Source organism: Poromitra crassiceps, assembly GCF_964638095.1.
Source record: "Poromitra crassiceps genome assembly, chromosome: 27".
NCBI lineage: Eukaryota > Metazoa > Chordata > Actinopteri > Beryciformes > Melamphaidae > Poromitra > Poromitra crassiceps.
The window spans coordinates 11,935,276-11,944,282 of NC_139650.1; positions in this window are offsets into that span (position 1 = coordinate 11,935,276).

The following is a 9,007-nucleotide window of genomic DNA, read 5'->3' on the forward strand; positions in this document are numbered from 1 at the left end:
GCCAGAGAGCAGAGCTGAGCTGTGTGCCAGAGAGCAGAGCTGAGCTGTGTGCCAGAGAGCAGAGCTGAGCTGTGTGTCAGAGAGCAGACTGAGCTGTGTGTCAGAGAGCAGGCTGAGCTGTGTGTCAGAGAGTAGGCTGAGCTGTGTGTCAGAGAGCAGGCTGAGCTGTGTGTCAGAGAGCAGAGCTGAGCTGTGTGTCAGAGAGCAGACTGAGCTGTGTGTCAGAGAGCAGACTGAGCTGTGTGTCAGAGAGCAGGCTGAGCTGTGTGTCAGAGAGCAGGCTGAGCTGTGTGTCAGAGAGCAGACTGAGCTGTGTGTCAGAGAGCAGGCTCAGCTGTGTGCCAGAGAGCAGAGCTGAGCTGTGTGTCAGAGAGCAGACTGAGCTGTGTGTCAGAGAGCAGAGCTGAGCTGTGTGTCAGAGAGCAGAGCTGAGCTGTGTGTCAGAGAGCAGGCTGAGCTGTGTGTCAGAGAGCAGACTGAGCTGTGTGTCAGAGAGCAGAGCTGAGCTGTGTGCCAGAGAGCAGAGCTGAGCTGTGTGTCAGAGAGCAGGCTGAGCTGTGTGTCAGAGAGCAGACTGAGCTGTGTGTCAGAGAGCAGACTGAGCTGTGTGTCAGAGAGCAGACTGAGCTGTGTGTCAGAGAGCAGGCTGAGCTGTGTGTCAGAGAGCAGACTGAGCTGTGTGTCAGAGAGCAGGCTGAGCTGTGTGTCAGAGAGCAGGCTGAGCTGTGTGTCAGAGAGCAGACTGAGCAATAATGGCAGTGAAAAAGGCAAAGCTACTCATTTGGATTGCTGTCATGTTTGGCAGCAATCATAGCAACTGGTAAACGGACTGAAAATGTGCTCAGTGGGGTGAGATCCTTTACTATACCAAACTTGTTAAAACCGTGGAAACCACCCTCTCAATCAATTTCTCATGCCAAAATTGCAAAAGAAAATTTGACATTTGTCTCTGTATGAAATGAAGCCTGCCTTAGTTCATTCAAGACAGGGAAGTCATAGACTACGCCCCAGCTGTAACCAGCTGACAGCCGCCGATTGGATCATCGTTTAACCATTCACCAATCACAGCCATTCTCACAACAAGGTGGTCCGGTTAAATACGGCCTCCTCTCTCACTCTGATCTGTGCTTCAACTATGCTGATGCTTCACTCTGCAGTTGCTGCTGGCAATGCTTTGCACCCCAGCGTCCACCTTCTAGCTCAGAGTCTGCATGGCTCAAAGGCTAATCATGTATTCTAGCTCAGAGTCTGCATGGCTCAAAAAGTGAACATGTATTCCATGTCTTGTTTAGGCTCCCTCTGTTACTCATGTAACCCCTGGTGGTTATATTCCCAGAATTAAAAGCACTAGTAGCCTATAAATAGAATTGAATATCGCCAGAATTAAAATCATTAGAATTAAAATCCCCACTCCCCACAGTTAAAATATCCCCAATTAAAAAGGTGTACATTACAGTTGATGCAAGTCTGTGTCAAGATTAAACTAACTGGTCATGTCACTTTAAGAAAGTGAAAACAGATCATGGTTTGTTTACCTTTTCTCACCCCTGTTCTCAGCTGATGAGGAGACAGCCTACCTTGTCTACGTTTTTATCTCCACCGATTGGCTTATGTAGATGGCCATCACCTTTCTGGTGTTGTGATTGGTGAAGGGGCGGGTTGAAGTCAAGAGCGGGGTGAGCGTGCGTTCTTTCTGATCACTGGAGTTTGGGTGTGCAACCTGCCATCTTCTCTCCTCACGTAGCGACCAGCTAGTGAACTAAATGCAATAACTAAGAAAGCTTTATGTAGTCTCACAGATTTGTGACGAGCCTGTATCCAAGTCAAAGGTTTTCGGCCAGACTATCAGACTTTTGGGAGCCCATCTCAATCTACTTTTGCTGCTCCGCTAGCTAGTTAGCATGCTAGGCTAGCGAGGCTTAAGGCTTTATGAAGTCGACTGAAGCATGGACCCACCAGACAGCGCACCAGGCGGATCCTTGGTTGCACCTCTGGCAGCGTGGGAAGGGAGAGACCAGCCGTTTCTCTCCACCGTCACCTGGAGGAAGTGTGGATTGCACGGGAGAGACCAGCCGTTTCTCTCTACATCGCCACGGCAACCCGGTCTGTGTTCACTCCATGGGACCATTTGCTCAGACAGTGAAGAGGCGACCGCTTCCATGACTTTTCGTCTGCATGAGTAACTCCAACAATGCACTGCTCGGGAGAGTGAAGAAACCTAAAGCAGGTACCCAAACACACAGGGGGTTTTTGCTGTGGGTTTACAATGACAAACTAAATTTCTTCCTATAGGTCAGGGATACTCAACTTGCTTTGCCACTTTCGTGAAATGATAGAAGGCGAGGGGCCAGTTAATAAACAAACAATATACATTGTTCTGTAGCGGATTGTAGGTTTTGGGGTGTCAGCCGGAGTTTAGGCTGACAGTGTTGTGCACACTGGATAGTTAGTTAAGTTAGTTAGGTTAAGTACATATACATAAGTGCCTGGGTAGCGAGCAGATGGCGGTATTTGACAATTTAGCAGCTAAATCATAGGTTATTGAAAGATATTCCATATTCCAGACTGAAATGCTATAACAGAAGTATTGGCCAGAATGACATGAACATTTATTGGACACTTATTCAGCGGGTATCTTGCATGTTGCGTTCAGGTGCACTGTAAAAAATAAAATAAAAAAATTGGTCAACATCTTTTTGTGGCAGTCAAAATCCTTTTGTGGCGGCCCGCCACAAATTCCTTTATGTATGTATGGGAAACACTGCAGTGTTCTCTTCTACCCAGTGGAGCTACACAAGGTCAGAGTGGCATCAACAACAACAGACAGAGAAGGTGTGATGATCAGCATGATGTGATGATCAGCAAAGCTCCATAGAGAATGAATTAGAAATGAAAGAAGGCAGAGGAGGTCATAGCAACGAATTAGAATTAGAATTTGAACAGGTTGGTTGCTAACCTTTAGAGCGATTTGTTCATTAAAACAAAAACGTATCGTACTGCACATGATTATTCCACTTTAAAGGAGAATTCAGTTTTTTTTTTTACACCTGGACCTTATTTCCAGCTTTAAATATGATTTTTAAGTCACCCTGATGAGTTCAGTTTGATATTATGCGCTGAAACGCTGTTTTTGAACTGGGACCTGAAAACGGGGCATGTGAAATGCTTGTATTTATTATATATATATTTTTACTTATTTTAATTTTTATACATATATATATTTACTATATACATACATAAATATAGGAAGGGAAGGTAACAGCAGACATAGTGTAACAGTCACTTTGGGTGCAATTACATGTTGGTCCACTGTGTGGCGCTCCTTGTTATTGTATTGTCTTTACGACAACCTACTTTACGTCCTTCCTCTTCTCCAGTCTGCCTCCACGCAAGACGCAAGTCAGACTATTCTCTGTTACAAGACTTGGTGTGTGTATTAGTGCTCTATGTCTAGCTTCTACATGTGTGTAGACAAGTAGTGCCGTAGAGACCAGGCTTAATATGGTCGACAAGTAATAAACAGTCTGTGCGCAAATCCCACAACTGCCGTGGTTTGAGTCTGTCCTGTTAGCTAGCTATCCAGGAGGCTAGGGCCTAAAAAAAAATTAAGTTTGGTTCCTGTTGCCGACCGACCCTGTCAATTTACGTGCGACCCAATTTATTTTATGAGCTTGTTGATGTTGATTGTTGACGGTGGCGCTAAGGGGCGGGGTTTGCCACTGCGCGAAGGTGGTTTTTGCTACGGATACTTTAAAACGAAAATGGCATGGAGGGAGCATGACGGACATGTGCTTTGTGTCGCTTCTCTGCCCATGCAGCAGCGTGCCAACCAGAATTGTGAGATTGGGGTTAAAATCATTTGAAAACGTGCTTCAGGAAGTTAAACAGTGCGCTTGTATATTCGTATCAGCAGCCGGCAAAGTGGACAGAGCTGACAAATGGACGGATATTGCCAGCGATGTGGTGTCGACCCCCACTCAGCAGCTTGGTTCGCTCGTCAGTGGCGTCATGGCTACGTTTCAATTCAGGTATTTAGCACTGAAGTGCACGGCAGAACCTCAGCCCTCGACAGCTCAAAGTACCGCTCCGTCCGCCTTCGAGATACTGTTTCGTGCACAGCAACGTACTCATTTGCCCCCGCCGAAGGTTGCACAGACGAAAAAAGAGGAGCTAAAAAATGACATTCTGGAGAGCCTGCGGACCCGGGGAGTAGGCTTTTCTCTTCCAGAGAGCACAAACCAGGGCTCAATTTTACTGACGGTAAGTGAACGATAATATTTAAATTATATGTTTAGAATAACTCACTTTAATAAGTTCCGGGAGGTGCTCCATTGTAGCTTTCTAACCTGGGGTCGGACGTGTTTGTAACCCGTTCAGAAGCGCTGTAATCCATCCAATGAACTGCAGTGTATTTTGGGCGAGTGCGTAAAATAAATCCATAATCGTAAATCCCAAACCGGCCATGTCCTGTGTGTATTTATCCATTTTTCCGTGTTGAAAGCGGTCATTCTTGTTGCTATCATGGTTAACCCTTTCACTGCCAAGGACGTGAAAACACAGACCATGAATCAGACGCTGTGTGACGTCACAATTAAGGGCCTGTGGGATGTGTAGTCACAGCTAACAGGCTGTCTTGTGCCCAAAGGCCCTACATGGCCACTCAATCTAACCTCCTGGATGTGTCTGGAGTGGGTTGTGGTTATATTAAAATTAGGGCTGTCAAACGATTAAAATGTTTAATCTAATTAATCACAGGGTAGCTGTGAATTAATCATGATTAACCCACATTCCTAAATATGAGTGAAAAATTCAAATTTTCTGTATATTGTTGTTAGAACAGAAAGATAAATGACAAGAGGGGGATATAATGTTTTTTTTTATATTTGAGAATTTTTAAGGATATTAGTGGAGTGTTTTACAACACAAATTACTCCAGCTCCCATGTTTTGATATGATGTACAGTTTCACCCAGTTAGTTATTGTTAATCAGAGGTCCAGTGGCCAATTGCTCTTTTTTTTGTAATTTTAGAGAATTTGTTGCATAAATAGGTAAAAAAATTAATCAGATTAAAAATTTAAATCAGTTAATTCCACAAATGAATTAACTCAGATTAACTCAGTTATTTTGATAGCCCTAATTAAAATATTAAACAACTTTAATATTACATACCTGACACCATTTTGTTTGTTTTTTGTATTTTCAGACTCTAACAAATTGCCTTTGGTACATCACAAACCAGCAGACTGTGATACGTGATGCGTCTCACTCAGACAGAGATCTGATTCCTGTTCCATCATGCTGGAGCTTTGAAGGATACAATGAAGTGAAGAGAAAGAAACTGAAGGAGCAACCCCTGTCTGCTGCCATTCTGGACAGTCACTCCCAAGCCCTGTTGTGTTTGTGTGACCGACCATACATGTCCTCAACTGATGTTTGGAAAGCACTGAAGGAGGACATTCTCAGTCTTGCCACCTGCCTTCGCAAGTATGTGCAGTATCTGAAGAGGAAGAGTGATGCTACATCTGCAAATCATAGCTCAAGTAAACCTGTCAGAGTTATATCTGAGAACATTGTCGTGACACACCACATAAACACCCCCCGCGAGGTGGATGCAAGGTACGAGTTGCTGGACAATGTTATGTGTCAAACAGATACTCTAACGTCTGTGCTCCTGGATGAGATGGTACACCTGAAGGAACCGTTTGCAAGTACATGGCACAGATTTGACTTCATCAACAGAATTCAGCTGTCTGTACCTGTCGATGTGCTGAAATACCAACCTGGGGGGAGCAAGACTGGCATCACCTTTCTGTGGAAAGTGGAAAGGACCAGAACACAGGACGAGCAGCTGACCCAGACCACTCGAGTTGTCAGTTCTCTGCAGCCATTTCTCCCACAGTACCACACCAGGTACATGAAGAAAGAATTCAAGAGGAAGGTAGCGAACGTGACAAGGACGACACCAAGCATCATAGAGGCTATCTATCAGGAAATCTCCCATGATTCTTCAGCCCCATCGAATCCTCTCATGAACCAGCGCATCCAAGTGGCTCTCCAGGGAGAGCCTGGCATTATTGTCGACTTACGTACACTTAACAGTGGTCGTCCTGGTGACAACTTTGAGGAATTCTTCTCTAAGATGGAAGAAGCAGTCAATGAAGTCACTGCAGCAGATGATCGGAGACATGGCACTGCCCACCTGTCACAGTGGTTGTCGCTAGAGGATCTCATTGAACAGGTGAAGTCCAAATGCCCTGAAGGAACCAGGGTGCCCAGCAAAGCCCTTGTGAGATTGCAATTTGCACCACAAAATCCCTACACCCGGAGAGCCTTGAACTTCACTTCACGCTTTGAACTCAAGTACAAGATCCAGCGAAGACAGCTCCGAGCATCTCACCCTGATGCACACTTCTGTGCTGCACTCTTCAAGTTCTTGCGTCTACGCATGTATCAGCTGCGTTCTGACATATTTGTCTTATTCATGGACGATAAGGCCAAGATCCCGCTTGGAGAACCAGGGGGGCCTGTGTCCACCGGTGTCCGAGGTCGACACTCAATCGCGCCTTCAACCAGCCAACTGGCAGCACTCGACCATGACATGACGGGCAAGGGATCCATCACATCCACAGTATTAATGCAACCCAATGTCCCCAGTCGGCCAGAGGGTTCATGGTACAGTGGCAAGGTAAAGATCGTGGTGCAGGACTCCGTCTTCCAAAAGTCTACAGCATACAGAAATGCAGCAGCAACAGTAAGGCTCGCACAGGAAGACCCTTCAGTATGGAAACCAATCCATGTCAAGTACAGTGATGGTGGAACAGAACATCGCACCCTACTGGTCAAAGTTCAGCTCAGTCTGATCGCAATATTTAAGATGCTAGGACTGGACATGGTCATTGCCTGCAGAACAGCTCCAGGCCAGAGCTGGCAGAATCCAGTTGAGAGGGTGATGGCTATACTCAACATCGGCCTGCAGAACTGTGCATTGGAGAGAGACAAGACAGCAGAGGACATGGAAACCCTGCTGAAGAGGTGCGGTTCTATGGCAGAGATCCGCAAAGCTGGCGAGAAAAACCCACAGCTTGCTGAGGCTTGGAGCACCTCAGTTGCACCAGTGCTAGACACAGTGGCAGCACGCTATAGTCGGCTGAAGTTGAAGGGAGAGCCACTCACGATCATGGATGCAGTCACAGATGCAGAGGAAGATGCTGTCATGCAGGTTATCACCACACTCTTCCCAGCAATCAATCCTGCAACAGTGACCAAGCAACAAGCAGACAAGGATCCAGCATTCACTGAGTGGGTGCAGAAACACTGCCGGCAACGCCAGTATCTGTTTCAGGTAATCTTATTTTCCCTGTGTTTTTCTGTATAACTTGTAATGATTATTTTATTATATATTGGCTGTAAAGTACTTTGAGCTGCATTCCATGTATGAAAGATGCTATATAGCTAAATAAGTATTTCTTTCTTTCTTTCTTTCTTTCTTCAGATACGCAAATGTGATGCCGCTGAATGCTGTTCCGTACCAGTCCTCCCGCCTGAAAGGATGATCTGGCTTCCAGACCCAATGCCTGATGCCTCTGGTAAGAATTTTACTTTAACATTCAATACTTTGTTAAAGTAAGCAAACTTTGTGGATTATCCACTTTCAACATGCTTTAGCCTAATATTACACATGTTCACATATTCATATTACGCCCACAGCTGAAAGCAAAATACCTGAATACATGTTTGTGTTGTGCTTTATTGAAATAGGTGACCATTACTTGACTCTGGCTGAGGTTATGGGCAAAGACACAGATGACGCGCATCGACCTTCTGCCCAACAGTCCCACAAAAACAAGCAAGCTGCATGTGTCGACTTCTTCATGTCGGACGCACTGGCGAAGCAGCAGAAAGAATGCGGACTGTTTACTGCCCAACATGCACGGGCAGTAGTCGGCTGCATGGAATGTTCCAAACCACGAGTTATCTACTCGATGCAGCTCCTCTCCTCTCGCCACCAGGCCACACTAGCAGAGGCACTGTCAGATGACAGCATGGACTACACCTGTGGGAGTCCCATCCTGGAGCCAAGACATGTTCTTGCATCAACTGTCCAGGTCAGGCTGGCTCTCTCATGTGGGGATCCAATAGAGCTGGCCTACTACCGTGCACCTTTTGGGAGGCAAGATCTGTGCGCACACTGTGGTGGGCCTCAAGGCAACACCTTGCCATCGCTGTTAAACAAATTCAAAACTGTCTTACCCTGCTGCCAAGTTTGTGTTAGAGCTGGCAAGCAGCACATTGTGGCCAGACCATACGGGAAGCAAAAGTGAGCAGTGTCAATGGCTGCCATAAGTTTCCTTGCATGCCTCAGTGGTACATTTTAAGTTCTACGTTTTGATCAACCAAAGTCTCTTGCACACCTGAGAAGTCTTGTGGCAGGTGCGTAGGTGGAGTAGAATCACTTAGAAAAATAATAGACACCCGCACACTGTCTTAACTTGCTCAAAATTGGAAAATTTAATACACAACGTTTCGGTACAAGACCTTTTTCAAGTGTGCGGGTGTCTATTATTTTTCTAAGTTCTACCTTTTGAACTGTTCAATTTTATTTCCTGTTGGAAATCATAGCATTTTACAGTTTATGTTCTACATTTTGAACTGTTGATTTATTTTTCCTGTTGGAAACCATAGCACTTTCTTTGAACTGTTACATTTTATTTCCTGTTGGAAACCAGCACTTTTTTCCCTTCATTGTACAACTGACTGTCATGTGAGACAGCTAAAGGAGTCAGGATGTCTCGAGCACAACAGGCTGTAGCAGGTGGTTCAGGCTAGACAGAAGGTGTTTGTGTGTATGTAGCAGAAGACATCGTTGACAGATTCAGTGAGCCGACTGTGCTTGTACTGCATGTGTTTTGAATATGTGTGGCACCTCCATGTTTTGAAGGTTTTGAGAATGTTTGTAAGAGTCTGGAGTTAATACCATTAAAGGTATGAGATGAAATATTGTTTGAG